The sequence below is a fragment of the Chironomus tepperi genome, unplaced genomic scaffold (genome assembly GCF_022539635.2).
Source record: "Chironomus tepperi strain 1889 unplaced genomic scaffold, CSIRO-AGI_Ctep_v1 contig_7, whole genome shotgun sequence".
Classification (NCBI taxonomy): domain Eukaryota; kingdom Metazoa; phylum Arthropoda; class Insecta; order Diptera; family Chironomidae; genus Chironomus; species Chironomus tepperi.
This window is the reverse complement of record NW_027226129.1, coordinates 1,165,144-1,178,960: the sequence shown is the minus strand read 5'-3', so window position 1 is coordinate 1,178,960 and position 13,817 is coordinate 1,165,144. Positions and strand designations below refer to the sequence as shown.

At 27.7% G+C, this 13,817-nt stretch overlaps 1 protein-coding gene across 4 annotated transcripts in view; it reads left to right on the top strand.

The window, feature by feature from the left end:
* Nucleotides 1-11,341: 11,341 nt before the first annotated feature.
* CDase (neutral ceramidase) overlaps nt 11,342-13,817 on the top strand; it is a 55,178-nt gene continuing 52,702 nt past the window's right edge. Inside the window, exons 1-2 of one of the 4 annotated variants that reach the window (XM_070645787.1) lie at nt 11,342-11,399; nt 12,883-13,206. The gene's annotated coding sequence lies outside the window, so the exon portion shown is untranslated. Of the gene's footprint in view, nt 11,431-11,972; nt 12,103-12,882; nt 13,207-13,817 lie in introns of those variants that run through there. The other 3 variants (XM_070645866.1, XM_070645621.1, XM_070645709.1) reach the window with 3 other exon arrangements.

Sequence of the window (13,817 nt, the reverse complement as noted above, 5' to 3'; positions counted from 1 at the left end):
TTGAAATAAATTGCAATAAAATTATAAAAGTTGACATTTTGAGCTTCATTTTTGAAATTTTTGACTTGATTTTGTGGACGTTTTTGATGAATTAGCAAATTTTGAAAAAATTGACAATTTTTAATAGATAATTGAGGTTAATTTCGTTAGATTATCACTACAAAAAAAAACAATTATTGACAAATTTCAAACAAAATTTTGTATTTTTTCTATTTATTAGAATTTATTATTTTTTTTTAAATTTCTAAAATTTCTTTAGATTTTTTAAAAATTTTTTTATAATTTTTAAATTTTTCAAAATTTTTATTTTTACATTTCTTGAATTTTTTTAAAATTTTTAAAATTTTTTTAGATTTTTTAAAAAATTTTTTATAATTTTTAAATTTTTCAAAATTTTTATTTTTACATTTCTTGAATTTTTTTAAATTTTTTAAAATTTTTATTTTCAAATTTTTTAAAATTTTCTAAAATTTTTATTTTCAAATTTTTTAAAATTTTCTAAAATTTTTATCTCCAAATTTTTTAAAACTATTTAAAATTTATATCTTAAAATTTTTAAAATATTTTTTTGTTAAATTTATTAAAAATTTTTTTGAATTTTTTCGAATTTTTTAACGTTTTTAAAATTTATTAAAAGTTGCTTAAGTAGGTCATAGGACACATCAGCATCTAGTCTTCGACCTGAAGCAACAACGAGATATACAAGTACAAATTATCAAGTTCCGTCGTTCCAAAACACGTGTATCGAATGATTCCTTTCGGCAGCAAGAACAATATCGGGTCATTTAAAGATAAATCTTTAATTCCAAGTGTGCCTTCATATGGACATTCCTTGATTGTAGAGTAAAATTGTTTTAAAATTCCTAAAAAAGCATTTACAACAGGATTTTGGCGATTCCGTTTTGATAAAAATTCGCAAGCATCCAATTTGACTGGTTTTGTGCTGAAAAGGCGCCTTGAAATGTTTTTTTCTATTTTGTAAAGGTTCAACTCGAACTAAAATAAAAGTTTAAAAAAATGTGAAAATTTAAAAAAAAATTAGAAATTAAAACTAAAAAAAATAAAAAATCTAAATTTAAATTTAAAAAAATTTGAGCAAAAAATTTCAAAAATTTTCAATTCTTTTTTGTTAAAAAATTTTCTTTTAAATTTTTCAAATTTAATTCTAATTTGCTTAAATTTTTTTAAATTTAAATTTAGATTTTTTATTTTTTTTAGTTTTAATTTCTAATTAATGTTTTAAAAATTTGAAAAAATTTTAAAAAAATTGAAAAAAAAAATTTGAAAATAAAAAATTTTAAAAAAATTTGAAAATAAAAATTTTAAACTAAAAATTGAAATTTAAAAAAAAATTCAAAAATTAAAAAAATATTTAAAAATTAAAAAAAATTCAAAAATTAAAAAAAAATTTAAAAATTAAAAAAAAATTCAAAAATTTAAAAAAATTCAAAAATTTAAAATTTGATTTTTGATTTTCTTTTAACTTTAATTTTTTTCTTCTTTTTTTAAGTTTTTAAATTTTTTTTAATTTTTCAATTTTTTCTATTAAATATATTAAAAATTCTCACATTAGCAGTTTTAGTTCCTTTTAATATCCGAATTGAAAAGTTAAGTCGACTGTCCTTAAACTGACATTCCTCAATAACAGAAGTCAATCCAGATGACGTGCAATTCTCAATCTTCAAAAACCTTCTTTGGTAACCATTAACACAGTTTAATCCAAATAAAATCAGCACAAAAATCCTCAAAATATTCAAATTCATTGTTTGAGCATGAACCGTGAAATGTGAGTCCAATAACGTTCTAAGTCTGTACTTGATAAAGCACAAAAATGTCAATTTTTGCAATTTAATTTTTTTTTAAATTATCGTCAGCAATTATTGAACAATTTTAGGAAATTAATGTCTGTTTGCAGTTATTACGCTGATCGCTGTTTAGGGAGTAGAAGGTAAAAGAGAAGAGGAGGTTAAGGAAGGGAAGGACTGGATGTAGGGGTAGGAGTGGTAGGAGGGGCAGGAAGGGGATTAAGGGGTGAAGGGCCAGACACTACTCAGTGGTCAAGTACTGTACTTTTGGAGTGTCTGACCCTTTGGATGGATAGGGGGGGGGGGGAAGATGCAAAATGAGGGGATACAAGAGGACAATAGGAGGGGTACACGAGGACAAAAGGGGGTACACAGGGACAATAGGGGGGACAATAGGAGGGTACAAGGGGACAATAGGGGTACAAGGGGACAATAGTGAGTACAAGGGGTAAACGTGATTAGGAAGGAAGTAAGAGGAAATGAGAAGGGGTAGAAAGGGAGTAAGATTGGGCAGGAGGTTGTAAGAGTGAATGGGAGGGGGTACAAGCGGACAAGAGTGGTTTAAGAGAGTAGGAAGTGATGGGAGGAGATGGGAAGTGGGTACAACGGAGTAAGAAGAAGTATTAGTGGGTATGAGTGGGTATAATGATGATAGGAGGAGGTAGGAGGGTGTAGGAGGGAAAGGGAGGGGGTATAAGGGAATATAAGAGATTATGAAGGGGTAGGAGTGGATATGAGATGAAAGAATGAGATGGTAGGAGGTAGAAGGGGTTAAAAGAGAGTAGGGGGTATGCAGGGTACGAAATAGGAGTGGCAGGAGGTAATTGGGACAGAGGGTAGGAAGTCGCAAGGTGTAGGAGGTCCAAACATCCATTATATTGAGTACCGTAATAAGCCAACGACTTTTTATTCAAATTTATTATAATTTATAGAATCCAGACCCCATCCACAATGAAGCCCTCCACAACTCAGCATCTAGTCATCAATCTGAAGCAACAACGAGACATAAATGAACAAATTATCAAGTTCAGTCACTACCAAGCACGTGTATCGAATGATTCCTTTCGGCAGCATGAACAATGTCTTGTCATTTAATGATAAATTCTTAAGACCCAATGTGCCTACATATGGACATTCCTTGATTGAAGCGTAAAACTGTTTCAAAACGGATATAATTGCATTCATTATTGGATTTTGTCGATTCCTTTTTGATAAATATTGACATCCATCGAATTTTATTGGTTTTATTAAACGTCTTGAAATGTTTTTTTCGATCCTGTAAAGGTTGAACTCGAACTAAAGGGAAATTTTAAAGGAAAATTGTGGAAAAATTTAAAAAAATAAAAAAAAAAAATAAAATCTAAAAAAAAATTAAAATTTAGAAAAAAATAAAATTTAAAAAAAATAAAATTTAAAACAAATAAAATTTAAAAAAAATAAAATTAAAAAAAAAAATTTAATTATGAATAAATTTAAAAATTTAAAAATTTTACAAGAAAATTGTGGAAAAATTAAAAAAAAACTAAACAAATTTAAAAAAAATTGAAAGAAAAATTTAAAAAACCTGAAAATGTTAAAAAAATTCAACATTTAAAAAAGTTTAAAAATAAATTTAAAAGAATTAAATAAAATGTTTAGAAAATTTAAATTAATTTAAAAAAAATAAAAACTTTTTTAAAAATTTAAACAAAAGCCCCAGAAAATTTAAAAACTAAAAAATTTAAAAAAACTCAAAAGAATTGAAAAAAATTAAAAATTAAAATTTAGAAAATTTTAGAAAAATTAAAAAAAAAATAAAAATATTTTTAAAAATTTAATAAATTTAAAAAAATTCAAAAAATTTAAAGAATTTTTATATTCAATTTTAAAAATTTAAATAATTAAAAAACAATAAAAAAAAATTTAAAAATATTTAAAAAAAATTTAAAAACATTTAAAAAAATATAAAAAAAAATTAAAAAATTTGGGAAAATAAATTAAAAAATAAACTGAAAAAAATTAAAAAAAAATCTAAAAAATTTAAAAAATTTTTAAAAATCAAAAAAACCTATTTTTTAAATTAAAATCTATTAAAAATTCTCACAACAGCTGTTTCACTTCCATTTAATATTTTAAGTGTAAAGTTAAATCGACTGTCTTTAAATTGACATTCCTCAATAACAGAAGTCAATCCAGATGATGTACAATTTTCAATCTTCAAAAACTTTCTATGGTAAGCATCAACACAGCTCAAAACAAAAAGAATCAGAACAAAATTCTTCAATAAATTTAAAATCATCTTTCAAGTACAAAGCTGAATTTTTGAATACTTTTGAATTTTAACTTTGTGAAATAAAAACGATAAAGCGATTGAAAAATGTTAAATTTTGAATAATTTGGAATTTAATTCTTTTAATGGACTAGATTTAGCAATTATTGAACAATTTCAGCAACAGCAACAGTTCATTTATTATGTTCGCATTTTAGAGAGTAGGAGGGTATAATAGGATAAAGGTAGGATGAAGGAAGGGTAGAGGGGGTAAGTGGTAGGCGAAAGTATGGGCATAGGACGGGCATTGGACGGGATAGGACGGAATAGGACGGATAGGAAGTGGGTGAGGATAAGAGATAGGATGACTGAAGGGCAGTAGGTACAAGTTGGGAGTGGGTAAGAGGTGACATGGGGTACAAGGTCTCAGGGTGGGGCAGGGTGAACTAAGTGTCAAGGGGTTCGAGATGACAGGGGTACAAAATAGCAAGGGGTACGAAGTGGCAAGGGGTAAGAAGTGGCAAGGGGTACGAAGTGGCAAGGGGTACGAAGTGGCAAGGGGTACGAAGTGGCAGGGGGTAGGAAGTGGGTGGGGATAGAAGGTATAGAGTGGGTAACGTAATAAGCGGACAACCTTAAATGGTCGTTAAAACTTAATTATTTTAATTTCAAATAATAGCAGTAATTTATTGAAATTTATTATAATTTATGAAGTCGTCTAGTCGAGAGTTTGACGGACTTTGATCATCAAAAAGTCCAAAAAATCCCCTCAATTAGAGTCCAGACCAAAGCAGACCCCTCGAAAACAAAGTCCATCCCAAATCAAGACCTAATCATCAACCTGAAACAGTAATGACACATACATGACATTCTCATCAATTAAAGTTGTTCCTAAGCACGTGTATCGAAGGATTCCTTGCGGCAGCATGAACAATGTCTTGTCATTTAATGAGAAATTCTTTACTTCCAAATTGCCTAGAAATGGACACTTCTGAACAACATTGTAAAATTCTTTCAAAACTTTGATGAAGGCATTCATGATTGGATTTTGTCGGTTCTTATTGGATAAAAATTTACAGACGTCGATTTTTTGGGTTCTAATAATCAGTTTTGGGACGTTCTTTTCGATTTTGTAGAGGTTAAATTGGAACTGAAATGGAAAAATTTGAATTTTAGGTTTGAAAACCGTTGAAATTCGAAAATTTTGAATTTTGAGGTTAAAAAAAAAACGTTAAATTTTTAGAACAGAGATTTTTGAACTCAAATTATTATTTTAAAATAAAAATTTCCGTTACGAAGAAAAATAAAAGTAACGGTCAAAAAAAATTTGAATATTAACGGTCAAAAAAAAAAATTTGAATATTAACGGTCAAAAAAATTTAAATATTAAAGGTCAAAAAAATTTGAATATTAACGGTTAAAAAAAATTTGAATATTAACGGTTAAAAAAAAATTGACTATTAACGGTCAAAAAAAATTTGAATATTAGCGGTCAAAAAATTTGAATATTAACGGTTGAAAAAATTTGACTATTAACGGTCAAAAAAAATTTGAATATTAACGGTCAAAAAAAATTTGAATATTAACGGTTAAAAAAAATTTGAATATTACCGTTCAAAAAAAATTTGAATTTGAAAAAAAATTAACGGTCATTTTTGAAAATGAAATTTGAAAATTCTTACAATTGCCGTATTATTAACGGCTCCTTTAAATACTCGAAGTGAATAGTTAAATCGACTGTCCTTAAATTGGCATTCCTCAACAACGGATGTCTTTCCAGATGACGTGCAATTCTCGATTTTCAAAAATCGTCTATTATATGCATTAACATAACTTAAAACTGATAAAATCAGAACTAAATTCCTCAAAATATTCAAATTCATTGTCTGACTTTTCACCGCAGATTGATATCGGAACTGCACATAAACTTTTTGTCAGACAACTTCTAGTGAACTTTTTTCGGACGGAAGCAATTTTCTCAAAATTACCAAAGTATCTGAGGGATCGTTCGTAAATTACGTAACGTTTAGTCCAACAGGCAATGATTGGGAGATTGAGGGAATTGGGAGATTGCGGGAAATGGGGAAATGGGGAAATTGGGGAAATGGGAAAATGGGGAAATGGTTAAATGAGGGAAATGGGTAATTGGAGAAATGGGGAATTCCAGCGTAAACGGATCGAGAATTCATTTTAGCATTCAAGAATTCGTTTTAGCACTTATGTTTGAAATTTAGAAAACCGTTATAAATTATTGCAAAAATATATCTTTTTCTTGAATTTAAAACATAAATTTTAAATTTTACTGTTAATTAGTTGATAATTTGCTGAAATTAAACAGTATACATGGTTAATTCAGTAAATATCAATTGATATTAACAGTAAAAATTTCGTGTTTTTACCGTTAAATTTTTATTCAAATTTTTGGTGCTAAAAACCTTACAAATTCGTGCAAAACCGTACAAAATTAACGGTCAGTTTTTCTATTCGTTTACGCTGGGGGGAATTGAGAGGAATTAGGGAAATTTATTGGAAATTGGAGACAAATGAGGGAAATGGGGAATTGGAGGATTAGAGAATTGAAGAATTAGGGGATTGGGGAAATAAGGAAATTGGGGAATTAGGGGAAATGAGGGAATGGGGAAAAATGGGGAAAATGGGGAAATGTGGAATTGAAGAATTTGGGGGATTGGGGCTTAAGGGTATTGGTATTGCAGAAAAAAAAAACACACAAATTTATGAAATTAAATATATTTGAACTTAATACAAGCTTAATTCCACTAATTTCACCATCAATAATTATATTCAGCCATAAAAAGTCAAATTAATTCTCAATTTCAAATAACAATGAGACATAAACAAGAAGTTTATCAACATTTGTAGTTCCATGGACGGTAAATCTTATGATTCCTTGCGGTAAAATGAACAAATTCTTGTCAGTCAATGAAAAATCGCGCATTTCAAGCTTGCCAACGAATGGACATTTGACACTTGTGACAAACATACTGCTGAATAGGTCAATTAGGACCTTTAGGATTGGATTGAGTTTTGTCTTTTTTGATAAGAAACTGCAAAAGTCAATTTTGGGCATTTTAAGAAGCTGCTTGGTGACTCCATTTTCAATTCGGAACAGGCTGAACTGATACTGTTGGAAATGATGAAAGGAAATTGAAAAATTTGAGGTTAGAGGTAAATTTTGAGGTTATGGACTAAATTTTTAGGTTAAATTGTCTGAATTTTAAGGTTATGGACCAATTGTGAGGTTATGTTGTCTGAATTTTGTGGTTATGGACAAAATATTGAGGTTATGTTGTCTAAATTTTGAGGTTATGGACCAAATTTTGAGGTTATGGATCAAACTTTGAGGTTATATTGTCTAAATTTTAAGGTTATGAACCAAATTTTGAGGTTATGTTGTCTAAATTTTGACGTTATGAACCAAATTTTGAGGTTATATTGACTGAATTTTGAGGTTATGTTGTCTAAATTTCGACGTTATGAACCAAATTTTGAGGTTATATTGACAGAATTTTGAGGTTATATTGTCTAAATTTTGAGGTTATGGACCAAATTTTGAGGTTATGGATCAAACTTTGAGGTAATATTGTCTAAATTTTAAGGTTATGAACCAAATTTTGAGGTTATGTTGTCCAAATTTTGAGGTTATGGACCAAATTTTGAGGTTATGAACCAAATTTTGAGGTTATGTTCTAATTTTTCAAACTCACAATAGCAACATTAGTTCCATTAACAAAGCGAAATACAAAATTAAATTTGTTGTCTTTCAAGAAGCATTCCTCAACAATTGTGTGCCGTCCAGACGACGTGCAGTTTTCAATCTTCAAAAACTTCCTGCTGTAAGCTTCAACTTTAATATTGACAAGGAACACGAGTAGATATGCCAAGAATAAAATTAGCTGCTTCATTTTGATTCAAACTTTATTTAAACAATGTTAATAATTGAGTATTTTTAGGCCAATTTTGCCATCTAAAAAGTAATCACAAAACTAAATTTTCATTGATAAATTTACGGATGGAACTAATTTTTTAGTGGATTATCAATTTTCAATCTCCATTAGAACTAAAACCCAAATATTACTGACTTTATTGTCATCAAACGCAATTTTTTTGGCGGGAAACTGTTTAGTGCAGTGCTGGACAACCTTTTTTGTGTCACGGCACACCTTAAATCAAAACCGCACGCAGCATACGATTCATGGTAGTTCCAAAAACTTCCAGGTGTAAACGGGTGTTGCGGTTTGCAATTTTGGTCCAAATGTGCCGCAGCACACAGGTTGTCCATCACTGATTTAGTTAATATTTATCAACATTTCAAGCTACAAACATTAATTTTCAATTTCAAACAGCACAGACACAAATGCCAATAGATTATCAGTTTTTGTACTTCCATGGACCGTAAACCGAATGATACCTTGGGGTAAAATGAACAAATTCTTGTCAGTCAATGACAAATCCTTGATTTCAAGTCGACCAATAAATGGACATTTTACATTTGTCTTTAATACACCACTCAAAATGTCAAGCAGAACCTTCAAGACTGGATTAATTTTTGACTTTTTTGATAATTTACAAAAGTCAATTTTTGGTACTTTTATTAAGGTCTTGGCGATGCTGTTTTCAATTTTGAAGAGGGTAAATTCGAACTGAAATTAGAAAAACTTTTAACATTTCGAACTCAACTTATTTTGAAATAAAAATTTACGTTACGAAGAAAATTAAAAATAACGGTCAAAAAAAATTTGAATATTAACAGTCAAAAAAAATTTGAATATTAACGGTCAAAAAAAAATTTGAAAATTAACGGTCAAAAAAAATTTGAATATTAACGGTCAAAAAAAATTTGAATATTAACGGTCAAAAAAATTTGAATATTAACGGTCAAAAAAAATTTGAATATTAACGGTCAAAGAAAATTTGAATATTAACGGTCAAAAAAAATTTGAATATTAACGACAATTTTTTTTTGATTTTGAATTTTTTTTTTGAAAAAAAAAAAATTAACGGTCATTTTTGAAAAAGCCACACTCTGATTATAGCTTACAACTCACATTAGCCACATTTGTTGCATTAACATAACGGAATATAAGATTAAATTTATTGTCCTTAATCGTGCATTCATCAATTATTGTATAAATTCCAGATGTTGTGCAATTTTCAATTTTTAAAAATTTTCTACTATAAGCATTAATTTTATAGGAAAATATGAGCAAAATGAGCACTGACTTCATTTCTAACTTGATGTCACCGATCAAATATTTTTGTCTTTTTTAGAATTTTTTTATTGCGAATTTTTTACTTTTTTTAATTATTTAATTGTTTTGATATTTTTACAGTTCCTGTGTTATCTTTAAATCAGATGTGATTCTGATGGAATTAGTCATTTTTGAAGATTATTAGTTTTTGCTAAAATTAAGACTCGGCTCTCTCGGCTCTCTCTGCTCTCTCTGCTCTCCCGGTTCTCTCGGCTCTCTCGGCTCTCTCGGCTCTCTCGGCTCTCTTGGCTCTCTCGACTCTCCCTGCTCTCTCTGCTCTCTATGCATCCATCCAAAGCAACCAAACAAGACAACAAATCAATCCACGTGTAATTACCAATTCCACATCTACTATGTCCTGCGCACTCTATTTGTTTCCTTAGTAATCATCAATAATTCACAACATTTTTTATTTTTTTTCACAATTTTTTTTAGTTGTGACTTTATAAAGGACATCATGAAAGAATTAATTATTGCATTTTTAATTTTACTTCTCATTGGAATTGGATTTCATTTAATTATTTTATACAGTTTAATGGAATTAGCAAAAGAGTCATCATATTCATCAATTGATGATAATTTATGGTTAAAGGATGGCATACAAAAGTGTAGTGGAAGTTCATGTTCAGCAGTTCCATAAAAAAGATGTGAATTTGGATGTAAAAATGTTAAATTTAAGGATTTATTGTGGACGATGATTAGTGACTGAAGCTGATTGATTCTGGAGCTCAATAGCAAGGCTTGGGAATGTATGTTGAATATCAAATATGAAGATTTAGTTAGGGACCGTTCGGAAGTTACGTAATGTCATGAATTGTGATTTAAGTGCCTTGTTGATCAAGCTGGTTGACGCAAATTTGATATAATTACTCGATAGTCGTGCGTTCGAATCCTATTCTCAGATCAGTTGTGATCCATGACCTCCCATAGGTCATTCCACCTGAAGCTGGCTCTACCGCTGACTTCCACTTGACAATATCCGATACCAAGTGCAATATTACCTCTATTTTCTACGACTGTAAGCCTAAGCATTTATATCCTGATTTGTGAGGATGTCAAGCTTCAGGTAGGGTTTGGTTAGGGATTCTTTAATCGATCCTTGTCATGTGCGTATCCCGATACAGGACTCGGTCGTTAGTGGTTATCAGAGTTGCAAAACAGGTGCCTATTAAAGGCGAAAACCGTACAAATTCTTGATAATTTATATGGTTTTTTCTTACAATTCCATACAAAACCGTACAAATTCTTAATAATTTGCAAAAACCATACAAATTATCAAGAATTTGTACGGTTTTCGCCTGTCACAGACACCTGTTTTGCAACTCTGGTGGTTATATTAGAAAGTAGACAACTGCTGGGGGAAAGACATAAGCATGCAGTTGCTACTATTGCATCAATGGGTCTTCCGGATACATGACTTGAGCATGTTAAGCACGTAGCACTTAGAACTGTCATCTAGAGACAGAGTTGCAAAGCAGGCACCTGTGACAGGCAAAAACCGTACAAATTTTTCATAATTTTAAATTTTTAAGAATTTGTACGGTTTTGAATGAATTTATAAGAAAATAATAATTTATCAAGAATTTGTATGGTTTTTTTATTGAATTGTAATAAAACCATACAAATTAATAAGAATTTGTACGGTTTTGTATCGATTTGTAAAAAAACATACAAATTATTAAGAATTTGTAAGGTTTTTGTATGACTTTATAGAAAAAACCATAAAAATTATCTAGAATTTGTACGGTTTTTGCCTATCACAGGTGCCTGTTTTACAACTCTGTCTGCAGCTATCAAGTCAACACGTCCGAGAAACAGAATGTCCAAAAAAATTAAGATCATCAGCACATGCAACATCCAACGCCATCTATTGTCCGGACATAACCTCAAAATTAAATTACAAAAAACTCATCCCAACCGGCAATTTCTTTTTTTTTTTTCATTTCATTTACAGCACATCCAAAAATCAGCAAAAAAAAATGCTCACTCTCAGTTTACGTTCAGCTCTTCAAGCGATCATGTGTGTTGTGTTGGACATCGCGATCGAGTTTTGTTGATATTTTATTATTAATTCACGTAAATATTGCATTAAATATTGGAATTGAATGTAAGACAAAGAAAATTGTAAATCAGGTTCTGAGTCAGCAGCAGAACAAAGAAAATGTAAAAAAAAATGATTTAAAAATAAGAAAAAATTGTTGTTGTTGTTGTTTTTTGGCATTTCTAACGAAAGAAAGTGAAATTTTTTGTGTTAAGTCACATTTACGTGATTGTGGACGGAATGGATGAGTCAGCTTTTTATCACATAAGGACATGATGTTGAATTATTGAGATAAATTGGAGCAAGTTGTTTAATTGTATTATGTCCAATGACATTGATGCCTTTGGGGTCAATTATGAAAAAAAAATTGCAAAATTTTAAAATGTCAAATAAATTAATTGAATGGAAAATTTAAGTTAAAAAATTAAATTTAATTGTGAAATAAAATATTGGAAAGTTAAATAAAAGATTTAAAAAAATTTTAAAACAATTTAAAAAAAATAAAAAACAATTTAAAAAAAATAAAAACAATTTTTTAAAAACAAAAATAAAAAAATTTAAAAAAAAATAAAAAAAAATTTTTAAAAATTAAGAAACGATTTTTTTTAAAAAAAATAAAAAAAAATTTTAAAAAAAATAAAAAACAACTTTAAGAAAACAATAAAAACAATTTTAAAAAAAATTTAAATCAATTTTTTTTAAAAAAAAATTCAAAAATATTAAAATAGTTTAAAAAAGGTAAAATATATTGATTTAAAAAAAATGTGAAATAAAAAATTTAAAATATAAAAAAACACAAATTAAAGTGTGATCTTTATATATATATATCTTTAGAGTGAGAAATTCATTTTTCAAACAATTCAAAATTTTTAAAAAAAGTTAAAAAATTATTAAAAATGTAAAAGAAAAAAATAATAATAAATTCTGCAATTTTGAAAATTGTTGATTTTTTACTATTTTAAAAAATTAAACATTTAAAAATTTAATAAAAGCATTTAATACTAAAATTTTGAATTTTTTGAAATTTTATATATTTGTGAAATTAAATTAAAATTTAAATTAAAAAAACCTTTAAAATTTCAAAATTAAAAAATGAATTTAATAAAAAATTAAATTTTTTAAACTTCAATTTTTAAAAAAATTAATTTTTTGAATTTTAAATTTTTAAAATTTTTATTTTTTAAATTTTTAAGTTAAAATTTGAGTATTCAAAAATTAAAAAATAAGTTTTTATAATTTAATTATCAAAAAATGTCAAACCATCAAAAACTGTTCAATTAACTCAATTAATTAATTAACAAACAAAAAAAAAAAAAACAAATATGCAAAAAAAAATGCTGAGAAATTTAAAAAGAAGCAAAATTTAATTAAAATTGACTCACTTTTTTGTTGACAATTTCACGCTCAACTGACAATGTGTCAGTTTTTTGATATGTTTTTGCTGATTTGACTTGAACAGTAATTGATGTGCTGAATATTTTGAATTTTTAATTCAAATTTTAAAAATAATTAAATTAGTTTAATTAAAAGGCCAAAAATTGGTGCAAATTGCTGATTTATGAGCTCAACATTGACCTCCTTGCCGGTGTAATTAGTTAGTTAATTAGTGCAACTACAAAGTGAATAAGTGAAATAAAAACAAATAATTTAAATTCAAATTTTATAATTTAATTAAAAAAAATTTAAAAAAAAAATTAAAATTTTTAAATAAAAATTGAATTAATTATTTAAAAACTATAAACAAATAATTTAGAAAATGTTAAAAAAAATGTGAAAATTTTAAATCATTTTAAATAAAATCAAACATTTTTGAACAACAAATTTCATCTTTTTCAACTTTTGGTGAGTTTAAAAAATTAAAAAAAAAATTATTAAATTTATCAATAGTTTGAGCCAAAGCCTTACTAATAAAGTTAACAACAGTCAGCTCTGAACAAACTTGACAAGCCTAAAAAAAAAATAAATGAATTTTTCAATTTTTAATGTTGAAATTCAAAAAATCCATTTTATTTTATTTACATTTTGAAGTTAAAATTCAAAAAAAAATTCAAAAAAAATAAAAATATTCAAAAGTTTGCTAAAATTAGATGCGCAATCATGCGCATTATGCTGCGCAAGTTTGCGCATTTGGATGCGCAAGCTTGCGCACAAGGATGTGCATCTAACACAAAATAAACTGCAGGTCTTTGTATCTTGACGAGCCATTCAATATTCTTAACGAATTCTGTCTAGTTTATTAAAAATCTCAAAACTGCGGTCAACGACACAACACATCCATTAGATCACATGATCTCATCTTGTTAATCATTTACATCATATGTGCTGTAATAATCATCTCTTATTTACTTCTCTATTTAATATTTATGAGATTACATTCCATAATGTGAGTAAATGCATGACTGATTGCATGTAATGCTCGATAATCTTTGCTGCTTTTTCTCTCATTTTTAGTT